This window comes from Martes martes (assembly GCF_963455335.1).
Source record: "Martes martes genome assembly, chromosome: 11".
Classification (NCBI taxonomy): Eukaryota; Metazoa; Chordata; class Mammalia; order Carnivora; family Mustelidae; genus Martes; species Martes martes.
Window position 1 is genome coordinate 50497240 of NC_137899.1, and position 26978 is coordinate 50524217.

Genomic DNA, 26978 nt, shown 5'->3' on the forward strand with positions numbered 1-26978 from the left:
TTTTAAACAAAACTATTAAAATGATCAAAACAATCCAGCTGAACAATACTGATGCCAATCATGTCCAAGCTCTATACTCAGGAGAAGCATTTAAAGATAAATGAGAGGTCTATCAGATCCTCAAGGAAACCAAATCTTTTTTTTTTTCAATCTTTTTTAAAGATTTTATTTATTTGAGAAAGAGAGAGAGAGAAATCACAAGTAGTGGGGAGGGGCAGAGGGAGAAGTAGCCTCTGCTGAGCAGGGAGGCTGATGAGCAGCTCAGCTCAATCCCAGGACCCTGAGATCATACCTGAGCTGAAGGCAGTCGCTTAACTGACTAAGCCACCCAGGCACCCCAAGGACTCAAAACTTAAAGAGGAAGCCGATCTGTAACAAATATTTTGCTAAAGACTATGATAGATGCAACACTAGAATATCTACAAGTAGACGTGGAGATAAAATACTTAATCCTGTGTGAAGGCATTAGAGAGGACTTGCAAAGGAAATGATCTCTGATTTCATTCTACAGACCGAATAAAACTGGAGAGAGGCATACGTTTAGGAAAAAGGTGGGATACAGAGAAGTTTCAGACATCTGAAAGATTTATGTTTTAGAACAAACATATCCAGGTGAGAAAGACTGCATCAAGGCCACAAATATCAGTATGACATTTAGCACCCATTGCCAGGGCTGTTTTGCTGTACAAGATATCCCAAAGTTCTAATTATAATGGGTTGTTAAGGTAATGGACAAGAAAATAGAACCACCCAATGTACATAGTCCCAAATTGACCAGAATGGTCTCTCAGGTTAAATTTTCTATTCTTGATACACTACTTAACATCGCATATTTCTTAGACAATGTAATTTTAAAATAAGTATTATCAACATTTGTTACATTCAAGTAAGACAAATGTTAACCCCCTTCTTTGTATTTCTACCATCTGTACAGACTCATTTAGCCGTATGTGAGATCTATATCGGTCAACAGAATGCTCTCTTTAACACATGGTCAAATCCCGAAGATGGCCAGCAATAACCCTTTTCCTGACTCTTTTCAAAGCCAAGATATTTAACACATTCGTGGAAAGCCTTAAAGGTGCTCACAAAGTACATGTTGAGAGGAGACCACAGGAACAGGTATTTCCTCCTGTCTAGGTGGTGAAAAGAGAATTTCTTGATGCTCTACTGCTGCCAGTCACATGTTGATGGCAGCAGCCCAAAAACTGTATGAAGTCTTTAAGATACAAGTCACTAGAGCCAATGGGAAACAGAAAATTCTGAGTGACGGATATATGAAATATATACTGAAAACAGAGGCTGAGCAATCTTGGCAGAAAGAGTACCATGAATTTGTCACTTATCGTGTAGATTACTATTACAACTATTTTTGGGGTTTTGATAATTTCTACAATAAAAATTTTACTTTTGCAGTAAGTTCAAAAAATATATATTTAATAACCTACCACAATTCTAAATTCCTACATTTCTCAGTAACACTGACCATTATTTCTACTTTTGTGTAAGAGATGGAAAGCTGGAAAAAGTACTGTTCTTTCCTGAAGAAAAATCATGTAAACTACAAAAGCATAACTTTTTCTTGAACCCACCATCGCTGAGGTCACAAGCTGACCAAGTAGCCATAAATCTAAGAAAACGCATGCCTCCACCAAGGACAAAGAGGATGCTATCACCCGCTCACCTACAAACAGCACAAGAACAAGACAGCAGATGCCATGCAAGCAGGTAAGAAATAAATGGAGAATTTCAACACATTGCTAAATAGTGAATGAAGGTGACCTCAAGAATATAGAACCCCTGGAGGTCTCATACTCAACAGGAGTGTTTACACCCTTACAGGCTCCCCTACTAGGGGCTCATGAATGGTATATTACTATTTGAAGGTGACTCTGGCTGCAAATACGTTCTACACTCAAGGCATATGGTAAATATTTTTAAGTTTAAAATAAATCAATAATGATAAGACAGAATCACTAAAAAAGGAGAAATTAATACAAAGGCAGGCAAACCAAGAGAAAAACCAAACATAGGGGACAAACAGAAAACAACCAGTGTGGTAGATTTTAAAAGAAGAAATCGGTGTGTAATTGCTGAAAATTTTTATCTTTATCATCTACCACGGGGATTATAGTAATATCACTGATCACACAACATACACACACTGATATTAAGAACCCTCTGCCCCCTTAAACTTGTAGCCCAAAAGAATGCCAAACAGTATTCCTCCCAGGCAGAAGCTTAGAGTCTAAGGATATTGTTGTTAGAGGTCCCCAAATATGGTTAATCTCAAAGTCAAAGTCAAACAGCTCCACCTACATCACCCACCAATCCAATCAGTGTCCAATACATAAACATAATCAGAAAACCCAGATTTAACTGAAACTAACATGAAATATAAGCTCAAAAAGGAAAAAAAAAAGATCTTTTGGAGGAACTCTGCAGTTAAAAAAAGACTTCAGCATGGTAAGTGAGAAAGTTTTAGTATTCGTAAACTAGGATATTCTTTAAAAGGGTGGAAAATAGAGAAAAAAAACAGTGACCACAAAGTCCAATATGTAAAAAAGAAAAAAGAAAAACCAGAAGGAAAGAACACAAAAAGTAGGAGAAAGAACCAAATAGTTCCCAAAAAATTACAATAATAAAGAACATGAGTTTCCAAATTAAAAAGTCTCACAGAATGTAGAAGCTAATGGATGAAAATACACCAAACCCAATTAAAAGAAACAACAAAAGTCTCCTAAAAAGCAGGAACCCAAATTTGTTGAGCCTTAATAGCAACAATGAAAATGAGAAAAACAAAGCAGCAGCTTCTCCATAATTTTGAAGATAATCATTGTCAATATAAAACTGTACTTTAAGAAAATTTATTTATCACCTGAGTATAGATATGGATTTCCACAAACACTGCAGGCCTCAACAGAATTTTAGTTCCTATGCACTCTTTTTCATTCCAAGTTTCATAGGCTTTGTCTTTTTTAGAGCAGTTTTAGTCTCCCAGGAAAGTTGAACAGGAAGTACAGTATTTCCCACACGTCCCCTACACCCACATACACACAGCTTCCCCCACTACCCAAATTCCACACCAGAGTGGTATATTTGTTACAATCGGTGAGTCTGCACCCCACATACATTACCACCCCAAGTCCACAGTTTACACTAGGATCCCCTCAGTATTTTTAAGTTTTATGAGTTGGCACAAACATACAACAATGTATATCCATCATTTCGGTATCAAAAAGAGTACTTTCACTGTGTTAAAAATTCTCCACACTCCTCCTGTTCATCCTATTCCTTGCCTCCAACCCCTCATAACCACTGAATTTTTTCCTGCTTCCAGTTTTGCCTTTTCCAGAAATCATGTACTTGCACTCCTACAGTATATAGCCTATTCAGATTGGCTTTTTTTCAAATTACATGGGTTTCCGTTTCCTCTATGTCTTCCATGTCTTCATAGATAATTTTTTGCCCTGGATAATATTCCATTTGCCAGATGTACCAGTTTATGCATGCATGCATCTACCGAGGAACATTTTGGTTGTTCCCAAGTTTTGGCAATTATGAAAAAAGCTGGCATAAACACTCACATGTGGGTTTTTGTGTAAACATAAGATTTTGGTTCATTTGAGTAGACACAAAAAAAGTACTATTACAGGATCATATAGTAGGAATACGTTTAGTTTTGTAAGAAAATTGTCAAATGGTCTTCCAAGTGAACATGCTATCTTGAACTCTCGGTGGCAATGAATGAGAATTCCTGTTACTCATATTCTCACAAGCATCAGGTGTGGCATTCTAAACTTTGGCCATTTGAATAGATGAGTAGTGATAGTTCATTGCTTTAATTTGCATTTACCTAATGACATGGGGTGTGGAGCATTTTTATACTTATTTCCCATGTGCATATTTTCTTTGGTGAGCTATCTATTGAGGGTTGTTTTTATTTTTTTTACCCTTTTATGGAGTTTTTCTTTTTGTTATTGCTGAATTTTGATCGGGTTTTTTGTATGTTTTAAATAAGAATCCCTATCACATATGTCTTTTATAGGTATATCCTCCCACCTTTTGGCTTATCTTTTTTTCTTTTTAGGGTGACCTTGGCAGAGCACAAGTTTTTAATTTTAATGAAGTCCAGCTTATCAATTCTTTCATAGATCACACCTTTGGCATTTTATCTAAAAAGGCATCACCATACCCAAGGTCAACTAAGTTTTCTCTTCTCTAGGAGTTTTGTGGGTTTTTTGCTTTGCATTCAGGTCTATGATCCCTTCTGAAGTTTTGTGAAGGGTGTAAATTGTGCCTGGATTCTTTTTTTTTTTTTTTTTAATGTGAATGTTTACTTGTTACAACCCTATTTACTGAAAAGACTACCTTTGTTCCATTGTCTTCTCTTTGCACTTTTGACAAAAATCTGTCATTTACATGGTCTGTTTCTGGGCTCTATACTCTATACTCTATACAGCACTGGCTGTTCTGCATCTTTTGCCTCTCTATATAAACTCTGAAATCAGTTTACAACCACAAAAATACTTGCTGGGTTTTTCACTGGGATTGCTTTGAGTCTAGAGACCACATTGGAAGAACTGACATCTTGGTAATACTAAGTCTTCCTATTCATGATCATGTGCTAGATGTCAATTTATTCAGTGCTTTAATTTTGCTCAGAGTTTTGTAGTTTTCCTCCTATGGATCTAATATGTATTTGGGAAGATTTTTAAGTATTTTATTTCATTTTTGGAGCACTAAATGCAAATGATACATTTAATTTCAAGTTCCACCTGTTCCTTGCTATTATGTAAAATAGCGGTGGACTGTTATTTATTAACCGTGAATTATGCTTTTCTACAATCACTTTCTACAATCACTACAACTTTTCTACAATCACTTATTTCTACTTTAATTCTTCCAGGTTTTCTTCAAAGACAATTATGGCATCTGCAAAGAAAGTTTTATTTTGACTCTCCCAATCAGAGTACTTACTTCCTTTCTTATTACTAAGAATTCTAGTACAATGTTGAAAAGGAATGGTGCGAGCACATTTTTGCTTTGTTGCTGATCTTAGTGGGAAAGCTTCTAGTTTATCATTAAGTATGATGTTAGCAGGGGTGCCTGGGCAGCACAGTCTGTTGAGTATCTGACTCTTAATTTCAGCTCAGCTCATGATCTTGGGGTCCTGGGATCGAGCCCTGCCTGCGCTCCCCCCGCTCAGCAGGAAGTTCCCTTTTTCTCCCTCTCCCTCTGCCTCTCACCCCACTCGTGTGCATGCTCTTTCTAAAATAAATAAATCTTCAAAAAAGAAAACAGTATTGGGACACATGTGTGGCTGAGTTGGCTAAGCATCTAACTTTGGCTCAGTTCATGATCCCAGGGTCCTGGGATTAAGTTCCACCCACATCAGGCTCCTTGCTTAGCAAGGAGCCTGCTTCTCCCTCTGTCTGCTGCTCCTTCTGCTTGTGCTCTCTGTCTCTTAGTCTCAAATAAAAACAAAATCTAGGAAGAAAGGAAGGAAGGGAGGGAGGGAGGGGAAAGAAAGAAAGGAAGGAAGGAAGGAAGAAAGAAAAAAAAGAAAGATAGACAGATGTCAGCTATAGGTTTTTTGTACCTCATCTTCATCAAATTGAGGAAGTGCTCCCCCTATTCTGGTTTGCTCAGATTCTATCATGAGTAGCTGGACTTTGTCAAATACTCTTCTTGCATTATTGAAATATTTTGTTTTTCTTCTTCAGCTTGTGGATGTGATGTACCATAGTTGATTTTTAAAAGATGAACTAGCCTTCAATACCTGGAATAAATCCCAGGTGGCTAAAGTCTTAAATTCTTTACATACATTGTTAGATCTACTCGCTAATGTTTTCTTGAGGATTTTTCATTTATGTTCATGACAGTGGGCTGTTATTTTCTTACCATGTCTTTGCTTTTACAATTAGGCTGGCATCAGAATGAGTTGGCAATCCCTTCCTCTGCTTCTGTCCTCTATGGGAGAATATAGAGAATTGAAATTTCTTCTTTAAACATCTGTTATATTTTATAAGTGAAAGCATCTAGACTTCAGTCTACTTTAGAAAATTATTGATTCTATTTCTTTAATAGACATATACCTACTCAGTTCGTCTACTCTCATGTGAGTTAGGCACATTTTCCCTCTCACATAATCATTCCATTTCATCTAGGTTATCAACTTTGAGGACAGAGTTGTTCATATTACTTCTTTTATCCTTATAATTTCTAGCAGTTCTATAAAGATGTTCCCTTTCCTGTGTGGGTTAGTAATTTGAATATTCTCTTCCTTGTGTGGTAAGGATATTCTCTTAGTCTTTTCAAAAAACCAGCTTTTGGATTTTTGTCTTAGTTTTCCATTTTATTCATTTCTGCTATAGTTTTTTTTTTACCATTTTTCTCTGCTTACTTTGGAATTTATTTGCTCTTTTTCTAATTCCCTAATGCAGAATTTTAGATTATTAATTAGATGCATCTTCTTTTCTACTATGTACATTCAACACTATGCATTTCCCTTTAAGGACTGCTCCCACCATATTTCAAAATAAGTGTTTTCATTTGTGTTTAGTTCAAAATATTTTAAGTGAAATTTAAAATGTGACCTCACTTCTGACAGATCTAAAAAGAGTTGCTGATCTTTCAATTTGCTCAACATTTTAGTTGTTCTTAGAAAGCAGTGACAGTCTCTAAGCCCTTTACAGTCATAGGAAAACAGAAGTTTCCCCATGCACTCTTTCTCAGGACATGGTGCTCCACAAAATTGGGAAGGGTAAAGAGTCACTTGAAGACCTAGGATATAAAAAGATATAAAAAGTGGGATATCCTAACACAGTAGTGAAGTAGAGTCTCAAGATGATTGCTATGTACACGGCAGAATGAGAAGGGTACCTACAAATGGAAAGAGATGCATAGGCACAGTTTAAGAATGGATAGAATCTCTTTGGAAGGTCTCAGGAGAAACCGCCTCTAAGAAGGAAGAACAAGGGACAGAGTTGACATGCAGGCTCTCTTTTTACCCTTGGTACATGTACGCTGCCCTTGCATATCTTACTGAAAAAAATTCATGTTAACACTTATGTAGTGTAATGTTACATGAAACATCAGTATTCCCAAGAAATAGATGTTTCCAAGTTAAGGATTTTGTTTCCAAAACACATGTATTAAATACTTTTGATAAATCAATCTGACATTCTGGTGATAATTAAGTTACAGAACATTTAAGCATCTAAACATTGAATTTGAAAATAATAGTTTATGTGTATTACTATATCATGAAATATGAACTGCCATCAGAGTAAGTGTGAAGTATTAATTTTTAATTTATTGTTTTTAACAACTTGAAGAAATTTGCAAACTGCCCATTAAAATTTATAACAAGTCTTTAAATGGGTTTGCTGAATTGATGGAAGTATATGTATACTCTCGTGAATTTGAGACCTTATTGCCAAGTGTTTAAGAGCATGGACCCTGAAGTCAATGGAGTCAGTTGGATCCTAACTGTGATCTTTCCACATGACAAGTTGTGGAGAAGTTAAGTAGTCTGTTCCTCGGTTTGTTCCATCTGGAGAAACAGAGAATGAGAATTATTCAAAGGAACAGATACATGTGGTTTCTGGTTTAGTGTCTGGTTTAGTGTCTAGTTTATGGCTATCCCTTGATAAAGTGGATATTGGTTATGAATTTAGATAGTTAACTATACAAACTGGGATTTAATAAGTAGTCAGAAGCTTTTTGATAACACCTAATGTTTATGTGAAGTTCGATTTCCTCTGTACCAATATTGGAGTAGCTCTGACCATGTGTATTGATCTTTTCCTTCTGCTTTCCCTTACACCCTGTTTCCATCAAGAAAAATGAGAAAAATTAAGATCGTAGTTGGGAAACTAAAGATAGAAAAAAAAAAAAAAGAAAAGTGTGTATAACCATTATGAATTCTCAATTGTGACCATTAAAGTAATGGATTTTCTCCACCCATTTTAAAGTATTCTGTAAATCACACCTAGTTGAAGCTTTCTGTTATGTATATACTGCTTTACTGTTTTCTTCTGTGTGTAGTAAAGTTTTATGAGTAATGCCAAAGTAATAAACCACCCGTATTTTTCAGTCCTTCATGGATCTTTACCCCATAGTTAGCCTCCTTCCCTACCCTTTCTACTATACCATTCTGTCAAGCTGAAGTACACTCAAAATCATTAAGTAACAGGTTCTTCACCTCCTAGAGCTGAAGGTATACCAATTGCTTGACGTCATTCACAAGAGGTATCCACTGCTTTTCCCAACCACCACTTACTGACAGGGCTTGAAGTCACACTTAACATTCCGTATCTCCACTGTTCTTCCATGAAAAAGTCCTATCCTTCCAGAATTTATGCCATCTGGCAAAATCTTCTAATCTTCATAGTATGATCATCATCTCTCACTACTTCACAGCTCTGCAGTTTTAGGCAGATGGATCAGTCTTCCTTTTTGTTCCAACAACTGACATTACACTGGCTGAATTCCAAGTTTATACACAAAAAGTTTCAAATTCTCTAGAAGTTTCCTTGACCTTTTATCTTCACCTGAACAACTACTTACTGTAATCAATCCTAGAAACAAGGGGGTTTTGACAATTATTAAAGACTTTTATTAACAGGTGTTTGCTGTTTATTGACTGGAAAAGGAAAAAAGTTTATCATCTTTTATTACAAATTAAAAGTAAGGTTCTTAAAAATCTTGACCAGATGAAACTATTTACAAACCTTTAAAGAGATATTAAGAAAAACAAGGTATTTTTTTTAAAACACATTTGTCATTACAAAAAAACAGATGTTTTTAGGTAAAAGTAATAAAAATCCTACGCTGCAGAGATAATGCAGACAGTTCCATTTATCTGGTCACTGGGCAAAAAGCAAGGACTTAAGGTCTTCAGCTTCAATCTTTTGTTCATTTCTTATTGCTGGAATTTCATCTTCATTTCTTTTTTTCTTTTTTTTTAACTTTGTTTTTTCAGTGTTGTCTTCATTTCTTTGTATTGGATCACTAAACCTGATGAAGGTAGATAGGGCAAGCCCGCATTTACTCAGCCCTGCCCTGCTCAGCCTCAGGAGCAGAGGAACTCTCAGCCCGCTGGATGGTTTGCTTTTGTCTCTTTGTCATCCTGTGGTTCAGGGTCTCCTGGGAATCTGCATCAGTAACTGAAGTTGCAGCAGTAGATGCTGAGGTGGCTGCTGACTGTGGGTATTGTCTCCTTGATTTTCCTTATGTTCTTCAATGCTGTCCTCTCCAGGTTGTGTTTGGCCAGGGAGCCCCCTGCGGAATCTCAGTCTATGACCCAGATACACATAGAAGCCTCACTGGTCAATCTCGTTCTCCTGCGCCCTGGCTGTGGCAGTAGCCTCCATCTCTTCTCCCCACCCAGCAGGGCCGGAATACAGGGGGTGGGTGCCCACAGCGTCTCCCCATACATAGTAAGATGGGAACCACTGTCTGCAGTAGAGCCTGCGCCGTGGGCAACACCCGCACCTCCACCCCAGTGTGCCTTCGGGAGCATTCTCCTAGCCCTTGTTCTCCGCCACCCCCCACCCCACCCCCGGGCTTTCAGTATTCTGATAATTCTGCTGGTAACTGTGCGGACGATCACTGCCACGTGGATAGCGTCTATAATGGTTCCGGTCTGCTGCGTATTTACTGCCTTGCACCAGAGCGCCACCAGAGCCGGTCCCATTTGCTGCCCCTGCCCCTCTTCTCCTTCAACATCTTCCAACTCCACGGTCTCTGCATCTCCTACACTGCGAAGGTACTGCCCATGTTCTTCTTTATGGCAGTCTGGCATACAAACTCCTTGGTGTCGTCATTCCTGACGAAACCATATCCGTTACTCTGAACCCTTTTACTGTTCCCCAAACCTTCGTTGGGATTATTTCTTTGTCCCGGCTGCCAGGCGCCACCGCCCCCTGCACCACTGCCCGTGCTGCCAGGGCTCCTGTAGGCAGCACCGAGCAGGGCGGCGGCAGCAGCTGGTGGGTCCTGTCCTCGCTGCCCAAGGTGGCAGTGACACTGACCAGGCCAGCCACTGGGCGGGTGGCTGTGGCACCTCCCCGAGTGTGACAATAACAGCCTGGAATCCACTCCGGGCTCCCCCTACCAATCCAACCCTACAAACTTGCTTTTATTTTTTTTCCTTTTCCCTTACTGATCCGTTCTTTATTTCAATTGTTTTGTTTTTGTTTTTTTCTTTTATAATTCAAGTACAGCAGACACAAAATGTTACAGTACTTTCAGGCTCACAACCATGATGGGACAAGTCTGTACATTATGCTCTGCTCATCAGAAGTGGAGCTGCCATCTGTCACCACAGGACACTATTACAACACCACTAACTATATTCCCTATGCCGTGCCTTTCATCCGCGTGCGCTCACCTTCACCCATTCTGCCAGGCCCCCATCCCTATCTCCTCCCCTTGGGCAGCCACCTGCCAATTTGAGTTCCCCCCTATCTGTAGCTCCTCTGACATGTTTAATTTCCTCAATTCAAGTCTCTGACCAGAACTTCCAATCTATCATTTCTTGTACTCTCTTTGCCCATTAATCTTGCCCTTTTAACTCACTGAGGCATCCAACACCATAAAACTACCATGTGATCTTGGTTGGAAAACCTCTATTTTCTTGGACTGCCCTTAAAAAAAAAAAAAATCAGGAAAGTACAACTGAAGACATTAAAAATTTATCAGTAGCATCCTAGCTGCCTCCATCCATTATCTATCTACTGGATCTCCTTTATGAACTTCAACTATCAATCAATCCTGTTGTTTCATTCTCTTAATTTTCAATTTATATTTTTGTCAGTTTTAGGTGTACATGGCTTGAAGAACCAAATATCCCTACAAGATTCATTACAAGTTTACATCACCCTCTTCACTGTAATTTGTCATCCCCAGATGCAATTATTTCTCCTTCTTTCAACTGATTAATTTATTATTTGTTTCCATGTTTAACAGTCAACGATTGCAGAGGAACAAGTATCAGATCTCGGTGGCGTGTAGTAATAGCTTCCGTCTCACTCACAACACTCTGGGTTGGCTGCGACAACTGTGCTTCTAGCTGCGCTGCTGGGAGTTGACTGTGGCAGCTCCGACCTACTGGTTGCCCTCTGCAAGACATACTGGAGGGGCTGCAACCAACCAGGGCATGCCTTCCTCATACTGCCCTACTTGGAACCACAGGACTGCAAGCCTAACAGAAAATCACAGTTAAGCCTCTACCTAATCATTTCTGCTGAAAATCCCAAAGCAAGTTAGAAGGCCCAATCCAGAATCACCAACCAGGAAAATCTATTTCACTCACCAAGAGGCCATGGCAAGGGCACATAAATATAACAGTGTCCAAGGACTGAAAAACTGGGGTCACCTAACCTGCTTATCACAATGTATCTCTGAACATACTTGGGATGCTGCTTCTTTGTCTTCTGAATTGGCTATCAATTGAAGAATTCTGTCCTCCTCCTAACCTCACCACGATACACACTAATACTTACTATTCCCCATCCATTCAATGTCATAATTTTGGGTAAGTCAGTATTGAGTGTTTATATCACTATATAAACATTCCTCCCAGGTAAGTCATAGATTAGAATTCCTTTTTTTTCCAGAAGCCTTTGTCTTCCCTGGAATTAGAACTTATCTTTTTTTTTTTTTTTTTTTTTTATTTGACAGAGATCACAAGTAGGCAGAGAGAGAGGAAGGTTAGCAGGCTCCCCGCTGAGCAGAGAGCCCGATGCGGGGCTCTATCCCAGGACCCTGAGATCACGACCTGAGCCGAAGGCAGAGGCTTTAACCCACTGAGCCACCCAGGCGCCCCTAGAACTTATCTTCTAAACTAAGTGTTTAGTTTTCCAGATACTTAGGACTCATTCAACAGCTAACACTGAGGTATTTGTTTAATTCTGCTTTTCAGATGTTTAGAAACAAGACACTTCACCAATTTTATATTCCTGAAGTAATCACCCTTGGAGCCTTCTGAGCTTCTTCAACATGGCCTGGTTGTCCTTTGCCACTCACATGGTTATGATTTTAAAATCTGCCTATATCATCGTTGTGGGGATAATCTACATCTCCCTGCTGTCATGGGTCTCTTATCTTCTGTATTCCATGGAATCTTTCTTCAATAACTACCTCATTTTTGTGGGAAAAAATCCTCTAATAGCTTTCTGAGAAAGAGAGCCTAAGAGTTAAGTTTATAAATCACTTATTACTGCCTCATTTCTTTGCCATTTCCTCCCTTTTATTTTCTCTTTCTTGACAATTTTTGTTATTGAGTATTGACTCTCTTTGATTGCACTTCTAATTTTCTCTTCTTTCCTGTATTTCATCCTTTTGTCCTTTGGGAAAGAGTTTCTCAGATTTGCTTTTTATCCCAGATCTTTTATTCTCTAATTTTTTTTTTTTTTTAGCATTGTGAACTTGTTTCCTGTTTACAATTACTTGATCTTTGTAATGATATTAACTTCTAAAACCTTTCTGCTTCCCAGCCTATTTGCTGCATCTTCCACATTACTCTTCCCTGTCTCAGTCTCTATCCTCCGCACTAGGCACATTCTTTAGATGGTCCAGTAATACTCGTCAGCCTCTATTTAAGAGTGGAAGATTCAAGAGCTGTTAACCAATGATGGCAGAGTTGGAGTTTGTGAACAGTAAGCTTCATAGCAGCATGATGGGGTTAAGATGCTTACAGGGGAACCTCTGAAGTTAGTATTTTTAGGTCTTTATTTGTAGACTGGGCAGACTCTCTAAAAAAAAAAACTCTTCCAATTTTCAGCCAAGATGGAAAGCAAAGCCACCACAATACCAGCAGCTGAGTGTGGTAAGGGGCCATGGCCTTCCCCATTTAGCCAGTAGTGAGCACATGGTCTGTGAGACACTATTTTAGGCAAGGTGCTCATTCCCTCAATTGTACCCAATATTTTTCCCAGACACAGGGAATACTTCACTCCCCCCCTCCCACCATCCTTCGTTTAGGGATAGGTCATGGAGAGGAGACAATGAGTTATACACCAGACTGCCTCTCTAATAGTGTCCAGTGAACCCTCCATATTTTGTACCCCCTCCACTCAATTCTAAATGTGCTGCTGGACCCTCAACTTTTGGGAGAACTCTACTGTAGATAATTTTAATTCCTAGCTTTCCTTACCACTCTTCTAATTGAGCCTTCTCAGATCTATTGTGCCAATTACTACTAATTCACCTGCTTTCTAGCTATTTGGTATATGGTATTTGTTTACCATTGTCCCCTCTTATTCTCCTTATTTTGTGGGTCTATGTTTTTAATCACTTTCTAGTAGGGTTATCTTTTTTTTAAAGATTTTATTTATTTGAGAGAAAGAGAGCAAGCACAAGAGGACAAGGGGGCAGAGGGAGAGGGAGAAGCATCAGGGAGCCCAGCGCTGGGCTCCATCCCAGGACCCTGAGATTGTGACCTGAGCCGAAGGCAGATGCTTAATTGATTGGGCCACCAGGCACCCTGGCTTTCTAGTAGCTTTAAATTGGGTTTCAGGAATGATCAAAATTATCTAAGTGTTCAGCCAGTTATCTTTACCCGGAAGCTGGAGTATGCATTTTAATATCAAATTGTTTTCCATAAAGGTGGTTTCAATTTATATTCCCATAAACAGTATATGAGAATGTAGCGAAGTTGTTAACATGAGGTAAATGAATAGGCCTCAGAGGGACTGAAAAACCTCTGAATAAAATCTTCTGTGTATAATGTGGTTATTTTTCTGGGAAAGGATTCCACAAGTTTGAACTTTTATAACACACATCCAACTTTGGATCCATTGTTTTATGGTAATCATGTCATGGTCCATGGCTACAAATAATCCAATTACTTATCTATCCTTCCAGCTCTAACATCATTCACAGTATTATTTTTGCAAGGAAGCCTGGGAAGTTTGCCCAACAAAGAACAATATATACATTAGAGAGAAACTCAATCGAAGGCATGCTTGCACAGGTTTCTCACTCTGCAGTTACAGATCCATGCTCAGAATGTTTCAAGTAAAAACAAAATAGCCTATCTTACAATTAGGTAAACAATGAACACCTGCATTCCATTTATCATCTGAAAATCAAACTTTAAGCATTTTGCATACATTTATTGTTTGAATTATGCAATGCATTCTAAAATTGCATGAGAGACAGTTATCCAAGAAGCTTGGTTCTTACAATTTATCAGATCATTTTATGAATAAATAAGCAATTTCAGACTAAGCCCATATGAGGCTGATAATATAGAAGCAACTCTCATGCTTCAGAAAACAAAACACAAATGACCTGGCTAAGGACAGGATTTCTTTGTGCACAAGTTTTTAAGTAAGTTTACATAAAGTTATACTCCTAAGAGGTTTCAAGTACCTATCAACTGAAAAACAAAAGTGTCAATTTATTATATTTTTGCCAACCTTACCCAAAGGAAATTCTTTATGAACTTAAAGATAAATACCAGACAAACTTAACTGTTGACCACTACCTAGAAGATGTTATTTCCTTTTTGGCTTTTGGTTAAATGGGAATAAAAGTTAACATGGGAAAATGAGTTTCACCAGTAATTCTAAAACTGTATTTTTAGCCATTCTGTTGACCTTTACAATCAAATATTGTCAAGCACTATTAAAAACTTTCACTGGGATATTCTATTCTTCTCTCTTATGGACCATTTCTGAAAAAGTAAATTGATTAAAAGCAATAAAATTAAGATTAGAATATTACCGAGAAACACATTGACTCGACATGTTACACATGCATTATCTAGCCCCAATATAAACTAAGGGAAAAATGGGAACTCTTTATCACTATCCAACCCCAGACACAAGGCAGCTTTCAATTTATGCAGAAGAGAACTGTTACAAGGCTGCTTCCAGAATGTCAAGAGATTGTGATTATAAGTCCAGGAAATAGAAGGGAGAATCCAAAACCACAAGTTATTCCAGTAGCTACAGAATTGGTGACATATTTACCCAACCTGAAAGATGGAGAAAAAAGAGTAGGTCTATTGGTTAAGCTAATGGCATCAGTTAGATATAAGTTACCTGTAGGACACCTAGTAAAAATACTCCTAAGAAGTTGTAAGTATATACCATTCATGGGGGAAACCATGGAAAGGAATGATCAGAAAAAGCTGAAGGACAACTATACATTTACTAAGCAAATATTTATGGAAAATTTAAGAGGCATTAAATAAATTGGTACTAAGAAGGAAGAGAAAGGCTGGGGAAAATCACACAGGTAATTTTAACACAAGGAGATCCCAGGCATATCAGAGGTATGTTCATAGGCTGGGAGAGCTGAAAAGAACCATCCATCATTTCAAGAGATTAGTTATATTTTTTAACTGACACACTGTGTAAGTTGCCAAAAATTTAACCTGAGTTCAGTGTAAACAATCAAAACTTTGACAATCCACTTTAAAAATAAATTAGATATTACCCAAAGTTCTTTACTGACCAGAAGTACAGTTTTAAAATTAATCCACCTTCTACACAACTTGCCCAATAGTCTCTTTCTGGCCTACTCCTTGTAATAATTTAGCATCTTCAGCCTTGTCTCTAGTTTTCTCATATTTCCCATGATAGCTTAACACCTTTACAAGTCTTTCACTTTGCAATTTAGTTTCCCCAGTGCTAACTCTTAACTGACACCTTATCTATGAAACTCTGTAGCTTCTTTTTTTTTTTTTTTTAATGAGCTCTGTTCTTTTGGATCTATATCATAATACAAGTCATAACTAAGATTGGGAATTAAACCTTCCTGAAGAGTAGGCCACTGAGGTGAATATTAACACCCAAAAAGCTATTCGGCAGTAAAACAGAACAAAAGACTGATCTGTGCAACAGCATGAGCGAACCTCAAAATCGTTATGCTTTACTGTAATAAGTCAGACACAAAAGACTACACATCTATGATTCCATTTGTATGACATTCTAGAAGGCGAGAAACTATAGAGACACTATAGAGACACAGATCCATGATGGCTAAAGCCTGAGGATGGAGAAAATTAATTCACTGCAAGTTTGGTCATATGATTTGCATTATCCAGTAGGAGGCAGAAGGGACAGTTCCAAATCTAAGCTTTAAGAAACCCTGGGTGTTTCCACTCTCTTGTACCTCTGCATCTCCATAAAAGAACACACCTTGATAAACTGCTGGTCAAAGAAGGGTGAAGAATGGGAAATTGTCCAGACTATGTATGTATACCAACAATGTGAGGCAGAGCTACCCCAAAACAGAGCTATCTAGTCAAGCTGAAGATCAGAACCTCAGCTAACCCACAGAAACTTAAGTGTAAATTGATTAACACTGAACTACTACATTTGTGGAATTTTTATTACACACCCATGATATAGCAATGGCAAACTAAGTTGTTGAAAAAGTTTTCTTCAAATTTACCAACAGCTAGGAAGACTTGGACAAACAGTCTATAGTATAAAAAGCAACTCCAGTAATAAACCACAAATATATGCAACAGGAGTCTCAAAGACATTGTACAAAAAATCATAGCGAAATATTACGAGTATGCTGATTCTCTTCATAAAAATATTCAAAACCAAGCAATTTTTGGACACTCTACTTATGTGTTAAGTCTATAGAGAAAGGCAAGAAAATTATTAAAAATTAAACACAACAATAGCAGGGAAGGGAAGAGAATCAGAACAGGGATGCAAACCAAAAAAGCTCACACTGAAGATCTCAAATGCACTGGCATTATGTTACACCATATAAGCTGGATGATGGAAAAAAATTTAAACACCTACCTGTCTTTAAATCAGTCATATATATGCATGCTAATGAAGGTATTATACCAAACATGCATATTAACGCACACATCCACAAAAGGCTTGTTGAGCACAGAATGAACTAAGACCTGCATACCCTCAGAGAGCTTAACTATGGACCCTGGGCAGAATGAACTTCATAGCACAGACAGCTAGAGACTGGAAAGAAATTATTATAGCAGGATCATCTGGGCAGACTAGAAGATTATCTAGGAACACCTCGACGGCAGTATTTCTTCTATAATAGCTAACATCCTCTTCTAAGGAATTTAATAAATCCCCTTAGCTGCAAGGAGTTAAGATTTTATTTGTTATCAACAGGTATAAAACAAGGCAATAAAAAAACACAGCCCAGTAAGCAGATCACTTTCTGCACATTCCCTGCATGTTCTATGGATTGCATCGTGCATCAGCAGAGTATGCCACTGGCAGACAGCAAGGGCTCCAGGCCTTCACACGGTCTTTGATGTGCTTAGACCCTTGTATTTCATATACTACTGCACTGGCCCTTGCCTCTAGTACACTCTCCATTACACAGTCTCTAATCTCATTTTCCTTCTGTAATCTGTCCACAATGTAACAACCGAGTTGTCGAATGACAACTCTAATGTCCTCCTCATTTTTATCTCAGTAGTGGAAATGCCTACAACAATGTGAGGTTTTCAGTTTTCAGTATTTGCCTCCATTCGTCTGCTTTTACTCCCATGATTAGGAAATCATCAAATGACATACTGTATACTTGAACTTGTTTTGAGTATAGTACATATATTGGGTGCTTACCCTGCCCCCCTGTTCTTTGTTTTTAAGGAAATACCTAATCCACAGTCCTAGCTAAAGCAACAACAACCTTGTTTTATTTCCTGTGATTTCTACCCTCCCCAACCCCATTCTGCTGTTGTCTACTGGTGGAGACATATACCCATATTCACCCATCTGTCAGATGAACCATGGCTTATGATCTGGGTGAATAAATAAAGCAGAGTAAATAACATTCCATCTGCAAAAAAAAATTGCACTACAACATAAAAAAAGAACCTGCAAACTGGACAAGGAAGCCAAGCCTACACTGGCACATGTTCTTATGGCTGAAGAACTATGACAACTAAAGCTCAGGTTACAAGAAACAGAAATCATAAATGAAGCAGAGGAATAGCAGGAAAAAAAAGTACTTTTCATAAAGCAACAAAAAACCTGGTCCTAACAAAGGTCTCAACAACTTGCCAGTTACCAATTGTATTTTTCCAGAAACTCACAGATCTTTCTTAAAAAACTTCAAGTCTCTCTTCTTTGCAAACACAAGAGATAAGGAGGTTCCCTGGACATTGGAAAATTACAGCAAGAGTAAGAATTCTTATTATAGGCAATTACCTCAAAATTGTCCCGCAGAACTGGGGATTGTGTAACCACAAGAACACCACTGATGATCATTTGTAACTATGTCCAAATTATCCAAAAACCTTTTCCAAACCAAAATGATGAGTATCTGAATGAAACTCTGCAAGAGTGCACCCTAGTTCTTCTTGGGCATACATGTGAAGTCCGCAAGTGCTCGCTTCGGCAGCACATATACATGTGAAGTGCATGAACACTGCTAGTATCTTCTCACCTTACATTATCTGAGGTTCCTAGGATTTCCTTTTTAACTGTAAGTAAACATATACAGAACACATCTACTATCCAACCAACATCACAAGGAATAGTACTTACTCCTTTTAGAGTAACATGTTGGTAACTTGGCAACATAAAAGGAAAGGATAGTCTATCCAAAAACTGTTAGAAATTTAGTCTTTATGCTTAAAAAAAAAAAAAAGGTCTGATAATACTCTTTCCTAAGATTAGAATATTTGTTCATCAAGAAAAACTAGAGGAAAAAAAAAGTTCAGTGACAGCACTAAGAACAAAATATAGGACTCCTACCCGCCCCCAGGTCTCAGTCCTCTGAAGGAACTGCATTCCCTCCTTGATTAATAATTATTATTCCCGGGCACCTGGGTGGCTCAGTGGGTTAAAGCCGCTGCCTTTGGCTCAGGTCATGATCCCAGCGTCCTGGGATCGAGCCCCGCATCGGGCTCTCTGCTTTGGCAGGGAGCCTGCTTCCTCCCTTCTCTCTCTGCCTGCCTCTCTGCCTACTTGTGATCTGTCTGTCAAATAAATAAATAAAATCTTTAAAAAAAAATAATTATTATTCCCTGAGTGTTGACAGTTATTCCCTGTTATTCAATGTATGCAAAAGCATTCTTTCCCCCAAAGAACTTTCATGATATTAAACAGACATCTAACAGACAGAGGCTTAATAAAAAACAAACAAAACAAAACAACAAAAAAACCAGCTAATTAGTTTTCATTGTGAAAATATCAAGAGTAGGAGGAAACATATGTAGAGGCTAAAGAAAGAAATCTCTCAAATGTGGATATCCTAGGATCAAAATAGATTGTCTGCCCTGCAAAGCCCATCACAGAAGTACTGTATCTCGGGGCACCTGGGTGGCTCAGTGGGTTAAAGCCTCTGCCTTCGGCTCAGGTCATGATCCCAGGGTCCTGGGATCGAGCCCCATATCGGGCTCTCTGCTCATCAGGGAGCCTGCTTCCTCCTCTCTCTCTGTCTGCTTCTCTGCCTACTTGTGATCTCCGTCTGTCAAATAAATAAATAAAATCTTTAAAAAAAAAAAAAAAAAAGAAGTACTGTATCTCTAGGGAATCCTCATATAAGAAGAAGAGTCATCAAGATAATTATGAGCTAAAATTATCTTAATTTGTAGGCACTGGGACTACAGAAAAGCTGGAGCAAAATTCCTAGAAAAAAGTGACTAACCTATGTTAAATATATTTCATTAATTCTGCATATGTTATGTTTTGAGGTTAAGAGAGAGAGAGAAATTCAAAACATACCTAAAGACTTCTTTCCCAATCCTGTGGAGATTCTGTTGTGTGGGTTTTTTTTCCACAAAAGGTGCTTATGAAAGATTACAGAGTGGTAACACTGGAGACCACAATCTCTTGATCACTCATATGCACAGAAACAGATGTAAAACGTCCTTCCTGATCTAACTCTAAACTGGACCAATTTGGGATCAATTTTGTCTAGTGCCTGAAAACTACCAAATCATGAAAAAGCCGTTTTTATTTTCCCCAGCCAGTACCGTTTCTGGCTGTCTTGTTGCAATGTCAAAGAAAAAGAGGAGTTTGAATCTTGATGTCTTTCTGGGTTAAAATAAAGTGAAAATAAGTGCCTGGAATAGGACCTTCCAATTCATTTTCATGTTTTAACTTTGTCACACTTTTCCGGAAAGATTAGAAATATTTCACAGCATCCTTTCAATCGCCCACCGGAAAGGAAGAGTTTTCCTTCCTCATTTCCCAGAGTGGGGAGGTCGCCACTTCACTCCAGGTGAAACTTATTATCTTCAAATAGATCACAGCCTTGGGGAAAAACAAAGGAAGGTGGCCAGGACTCAATGGTGTGAACTAACAAGCACCTTGAACACCAAGGTTCTGAGTGCATCTTGTGTAGCCAAAAAAAAAAAAAAAAGAAAGAAAGAAAGAAAGAAACTCCAAGGGAATAGTTGCTGGAGATAAGCATGTGTACTCTCCAGGTTCAAATGCTCTTTCTTTCATATATTCATTTCATTCAAAATGTTCCTATGGTAGACAGTGTTTTCCATCTTGAATTTTTTGTCAGTATATTTATATCATTATATATGTATCCTTATCTACATATAATTTATCAATATATGCACTAAAGAGGAAGGGGAAGCTCTTAAGCTCAGCAACAAAGGTGCTGTGTGCAACATACACGAATTCAACCTTACTTTACACAGAAGTGGAAATTCAACATAGCTGACAGGGTGTGTCTCATCACTAACTTGCTATAAAACGCCAGGCCATATTCCCCACCATGCACTGCTTTCACCTCAGGCTAAGACACTCTGTATAATGTTAGTCTCTTCTTAGTTCTCCAGAAAGCTCAAAGAGGCTTCCTGTTCTAACTTCTCTCATCTATTTTTAAAAACCACATATGTATTTCACATTAGACAGCAATTAACCACACTCGCTGTAGAACACTTAGGGGGAGAAAACATCTTCCAATTCAACCAGGATACTTTGAGGGCTTTTTAATGAGCCCCACCTTGTTTAAACTTATATTCAGTCTCCTGAGAGGTTCTAGAACCCTGCCTTAACTTCTAACTAAAGGATTTCTCTGTCCTGCATATTTCATTGTGCCAATTAAATGCAGAACAATCTGAACAGCTACACAGTACCACCAGTCTTGCTTCAAATTCTGGGAGAAGCACTTAAGTGCTACACCTAGATTAAGTCATAATACTCTTGCACACAATTCACAAGTTGCTGGTTTGTTTTTAACAATCATAAATATGTAACTCTTTACCTACACTTTGTTGATGAAATCCTCCCTGCTGTGTTTCAAGGGAGAAAACAGTAATTTGGTTGTTAGGGCTTTTTTTTTTTTTTTTTAATGTTTTTCTTTTTTACCTTTTGACCCCCTTCACTCATTTCTCCTACCCACTCCTCACCTCCTACCTCTGGCAACCACCCATCTCTTCCCGGTAACCATGAACGTGAGTTTTGTTTTTAAGACTCCACGTAAGAGACTGTCTTTATTCACCATCTATAGGCATTTTGGTTGTTTCCATATATTGACTATTGTAAATAATATTGCAATGAATGTAGGAGGTGCAGATAACTTTTTGAAGGTTTTCCTTTCCTTGTGATAAATATCCAGAAGGAGAAGTGCTGAATCGTGGTATTTCTTTAACTGAGCAACTTCCATAGTTTTCCAGTGGGGCTGAACGAATTTACATTCCATCAACAGTACAGGAGAATTCCATCTTCTCCACATCCTCACCAACATTTGTTATTTCTTGGCTCTTTGATACGAGTCATTCTGACTGGTGTGAGGCGATAGCTGATTGTGGTTCTGATTGTCATCTCCCTGATTAGTGACGTCGAGCATCTCTTCATGTACCTATGGACCAGCTGCAGGTCTTCTTAAAAAATGTGTTCAGATTATCTGCCCATTTTTTTAATAAGATATTTTTCTTTTGAATTGTAGGGGTTCACCTTTATATATTTTTGATATAAATACCTTATCAGACACATGATTTGTAAATACATTCTCCCATTCAGTAGGTAGTATTTTGGTTTTGTCTTCTCCCCTCACAGTGTAGAAGCTTTTCAGTTTGATGCAGCCTCACTTATTTCTGTGTCCATTCTTGTTCTGGGGGGCAAATCCAAAAAAAAAAATCATTGCCAAGGTCAATGTCAAGGAGCCTACCACCAAGACTAGCTTGGAGTTTTATGGTTTCAGGTCTTATGTTCAAGTGTTTAGCATATTTTTTAGTTACTTTTTGTGTTTGGTACAAGATAATGTTAAATTATCTTAGGTCTATCTTATATCTATCAATAGCCTTACACATATGGCTGCCTAGTGTCACCCATACCATTTATTAGAAAGACTGTCCTTTCCCCCTATGTTCTTGACTTGTCATAAAGTGACCATATACATGTATACATTTCTGGGCTCTCTGTTCCATTGATATTGATATTATGTGTTTATGCTGATAACACAGTGTTTTAGTTACTAGAGCTTTGTAATGTAGTTTGCAGTCAAAAAGCATAATGTCTCCACATTTGTACTTTCTCAAGACTGCTTTGGTTATTCATCATCTTCTGTAGTTCTATACAAATTTTAGGATAATTTGTTCTATTTCTATGAAAAATGCCACTGGAACCTTGATAGGGATTGCACAGAATCTATACATTGCTTTTAGTATGGACATCCTCAATATTGATTCTTCTAATCCATCAGCATGAAATCTTTCAATGGCAAGATTTTATGTCTTCAATCACTTTTTTTATCCTAGTTTTCAACACATAAGTCTTTCACTTCATTGGTTAAACTGTTCCTACATATTTTATTCTTTTTTATGCAATTGTACATGGAATTTTCTCTGTTATTAGTGTATAGAAACCAAGTCTCTGTGTTTTGATTGTGAATTCTGTAACTATTGAATGTATTCATTCTAATAATTTCAGTAGACCCTTTAGGGTTTATTACATATACCATGTCATTTGCAAATAGTGAATTATTTTCTTCCTTTACAATTGGATGCCCCCCCTTTTTTGCCTAATTGCTTGGCTAGACCTTCCAAAATTAAGTTGCATGAAAGTGGGAATAGTGAGCATTCTTGTCTTTTTTTCTGATCTTAAAGGAAAGGCTTTCAGCTTTTCATCCCTGAGTATGATTTATCTGGGCTTGTCATCTATAGCCTTTATTATATTGAAGTATATCTCCTCTATAAACCCTCTATTTTGTTGACTATTAAAAATGGAGGTTGATCAAGATTTTCATACTTCATTTTGTTAAGTGATATATCACATGGACTCAATCATAGATGGTGACCCTTTCTTCCAACACTGGAATAAACACTCCATGACTGTGGTTAAGAATCCTTTCAATGTGTTGCTACATTCAGTTTGGTAATGTTTTGTTCAGGATTTTTGAATTATGTTCATTAGAGATAGTGGCCTACAATTTGATTTTCTTATGGCATCTTTGGTTTCTGTATCAGGATAATTCTGGTCTCATAAATGCGTTTGGAATATTTCCTTTTTCTATTTTTTGGATGACTTTGAGAAGGGTTGATATTCCTTAAAAATTCATGCATTCTGCTTTCAGAATATTATCAGATCCTCAGATTGTATATACTTAATATTTGATTGAAAAAAAAAAAACCAATACATTCACTTCTTTTTGCAAGTATTACACTTAAGTGGAAAATTAACTCCTTAGAGGTACTGCGCTTCACATTGTGCCCAGTCTTTTTTCTCATTTGTAAACTACATAGAATACAAAACTACTGCAAATTCCACATACATGTATGTAGGCACACAGACAAGAAAAGCCAGGGATTTTATGGTCAGATTAAGCTTCAGAGAATTTCTTCAGTTATTAAAAACCAAAGGCCAAAATAAAATTTAATTCCCATTTGCTTAGAATCACAGAAAGACATATAAAGGTCAAGTATCTAGAAACCATGATGTAAGCTACAAGTACAAGGAATACTGCATTAAACTCTGGGATTTTCAAACAGATTGGACCAGAAAATACCCTTGCCTATTTCAAAAGGTTTCAGTAGCCTTCCCTAAATTTACAAACTTCTAAATTGTCCATCAGCAAGAATCAGGAGCTCAAAATTCTATTTCAGTTTCCTGTAGCTTTCTTTCTTCCAAGTGATAAAGTCTATGAAGTCATATTACCTTAAAGACAATAAAATGCACTAATCCATCACATATATACACACATTAAAAATTTCTATATTTACAACCGTGTGAAGCAAGAAGAACCAATTCACTGCATTCTTAAAGTTCTATATAGCACAAATAAAAATTCAGTTCTGTCAATTTGTTAACTCTTCATTACAGAAAAAGTATGGTTAATGAATGGCTTATCCAAACTAAGTACATTTCTATTCTCTAGCAAAGTAAGATCGCCTTTATCTCAACTTGTCACCACTACTCACCGATGCATATCTTCTCTGTAACTTTAGTCGAAATAGAAAGTTAACGTAAGTGAATATTATTGTTTAGAGGTGTACTGGCTTCTTGTGCAGAAATGTTCTTGTTTCTCAGGGTATTACTCACAGAAAATGCTCCTTATGCAAGTAAGTTTGGGAAATGCTACCTTAAACTTCAGCAACTTCTTGACAGTCTTTGGTTACTAATACCCATTTTAAATATTCAGGTGGGGGATATTGTGTTTATTATTTCTCAAATATATTTTACCATGAGGCCTTTTCCCAAAAACTTACTTATCTTAAAGAATATTCCATGGAACACAGGTTAGAAAATTATGAGTTTACCTTTTCCAAGTTTAGCATTTTCACTCACTCTTTTTCTACAGAATACAATCAAAATCCCCACCCCACTGAATCAGGCAAATCAGATCTCCTTAATGGTAATTAAAAGGCAAAACCAGCACAAAGATACATTTTAGAGAAATAGATTTCCAACTTAAAGGAAAAGACATTTAAAGGATGTGTGTTTAGTATCAAAATATAATTAATAAGTAACATGATGGATATGTCAAGTAAAAAATATATGGTCAAGAATCAACCTTGGTATATTTGGCTCTTGTATATTTGACTTGACACTCTTAAACTCAGACATCTGAGACAACAGGTAAAAAAATCAATGTTAGTTGTAAGGGCACTAAATCAAGTAAATATAGTTGTTGAGGGCACCATAATTCTTTTCTCCATAAAAACAACAAGAACATTGAAAGTTATTATGAAAATAAACTTTTTCAGAGCTCTGGAAATTAATCAAAGCCATGTGACAGTCTATGGAATGTTTGTTCCTGTAGCTAATGCTGAAGCTTGGTTAAAAAAAAAAAAGAAGAAGAAAGAAAAGAAAACAAACAAACAAACAGAAAGTGAATGGTGTGCCATTTTTAACCTACCCTGTTGTCCCCAACCCCAACCTCACAGTTTCCTCTATCATGGTCATCTTGGAAACCAATAGCCTACATCCGCAGTGAAAAACAGAAGCCTAGCAGCCACTGGGTAACACAGAACAAAACTGGAGCTTCTCCAAATCCTAATCTCCAAGTTGCTGTCATAGTTTCATTCCTTCCCCTGTCCACAAGACCCATGAAAAACCCAAGTTTCAAGGTTTGTTTCTTTTGTTTTGTTTTTTGACTTAAGTCAGACTTCCAAGTGAGTGTTCCCTGCAAGCATGTGCTAAAAAAGGATCAAAAGTAATTGTTTACAGCAGCAGCTGCCCAATGTGGTGGTAACAACTGAGGCAAACAATAAGCTAACCTGAACAATTAAAAAGAAAAACTAAAGAATGAGATATCAGATAAGGCTTTGAAAAGCTCAAATGCTATTCCTAGGTGTCTAGTAAAGACCATGAACATGCATAGGGCTGACCACAAGCCCACAAAAGACCTGAGAAGGTCCTGTCCTTTTAATTCAGACTCATCTTGTCCTTCACAAGCAGGAAGTGAGAATGAAACCAGAATTGTGAACTGTTTTCCTGAGCATAGCTAAAGTGCCTCTACACACAAAGACACCAGGCAAGGCAGGGAACATAGTTTGTTCCAGGTACTGACAGAAATCTCTTCCCATTAACTGACTACTGAACTATCCCAGTAAAGACTTCACTGGCTACATATGACAAAGTAGAGAAGAATATATGTACTACAGAATTCAGGTAGGTCATTTAACAAATCCATGGTAGAAACAAGCATTTTCAACAGCAAACTCTAGGGAGATGGGTCTGATTTCCAAAATTGCCATATTACTAAAAATGGCCAGTTTTTAATAATAATTAGCAGACTGCCAAGAAACAAGAGCATATGTGAAGAAAAAAATCATACAACTGTTCTGAGACAGACAAGACTTCGGACTTAATAGATAAAGATTCAAGTTATTTTAAACATGTTTAACGAGCCAAAGGAACTATGTCTGATGAACTCCCTGAAGGCAGTGACAGAACATATTCTAAGCACTGAAAGAAAAAAGACTGTCAACCAAGAATTTTATATCCAACAAAATACTCCTTCAGAAATGAAGTACAACATTCCGTGGAAGCAAACAGTAATACAATGTTTTATTAGCCAGCATGATCTAGAAGAAACACCAAAGAGAGTTTTTGAGGCTAATTTGAAAAAATAGACAGTAACCAATAAAAACAACTACATACAAAATTTAATAGAAAAGACAAATATGGGGTGCCTGGGTGGCTCAGTCAGTTAAGCATCTGCCTTCAGCTCAGGTCATAATCTCAGGGTCCTGGGACTTGAGTTCCACATCACACTCCCTTCTCAGCAGGGAATCTGCTTCTCCCTCTATCCTTCACCCTGCTCATGTGCTCACTCTTTCTCCCTCTCATAAATGAAGTCTTAAAAAAAAAAAAAAAGACAAGTATATTGTACCCTCTTATTTGATTTAAACAGAACAGTAATTATAAATGAGTATTTAAGGGCATACAGTGTATGAAGATGTCATCTCTATGACAATATAGCACAAAGGAATACAAAGAACCCAGTATTGCTGAATTTTTGTTGTTAAAGAACATGTTTGGTTTTTTTTTTTCTTTTAATGCCAAAAAAATTTCCATTATAAGAAAATGTAGGAGAGACCCACAGATTTG

At 37.5% G+C, this 26978-nt stretch overlaps 1 protein-coding gene across 1 annotated transcript in view; it reads right to left on the bottom strand.

Moving 5' to 3' along the window:
- Positions 1-26978, bottom strand: part of CRPPA (CDP-L-ribitol pyrophosphorylase A) — a 291364-nt gene that overhangs the window by 196280 nt on the left and 68106 nt on the right. The window lies entirely within an intron of this gene.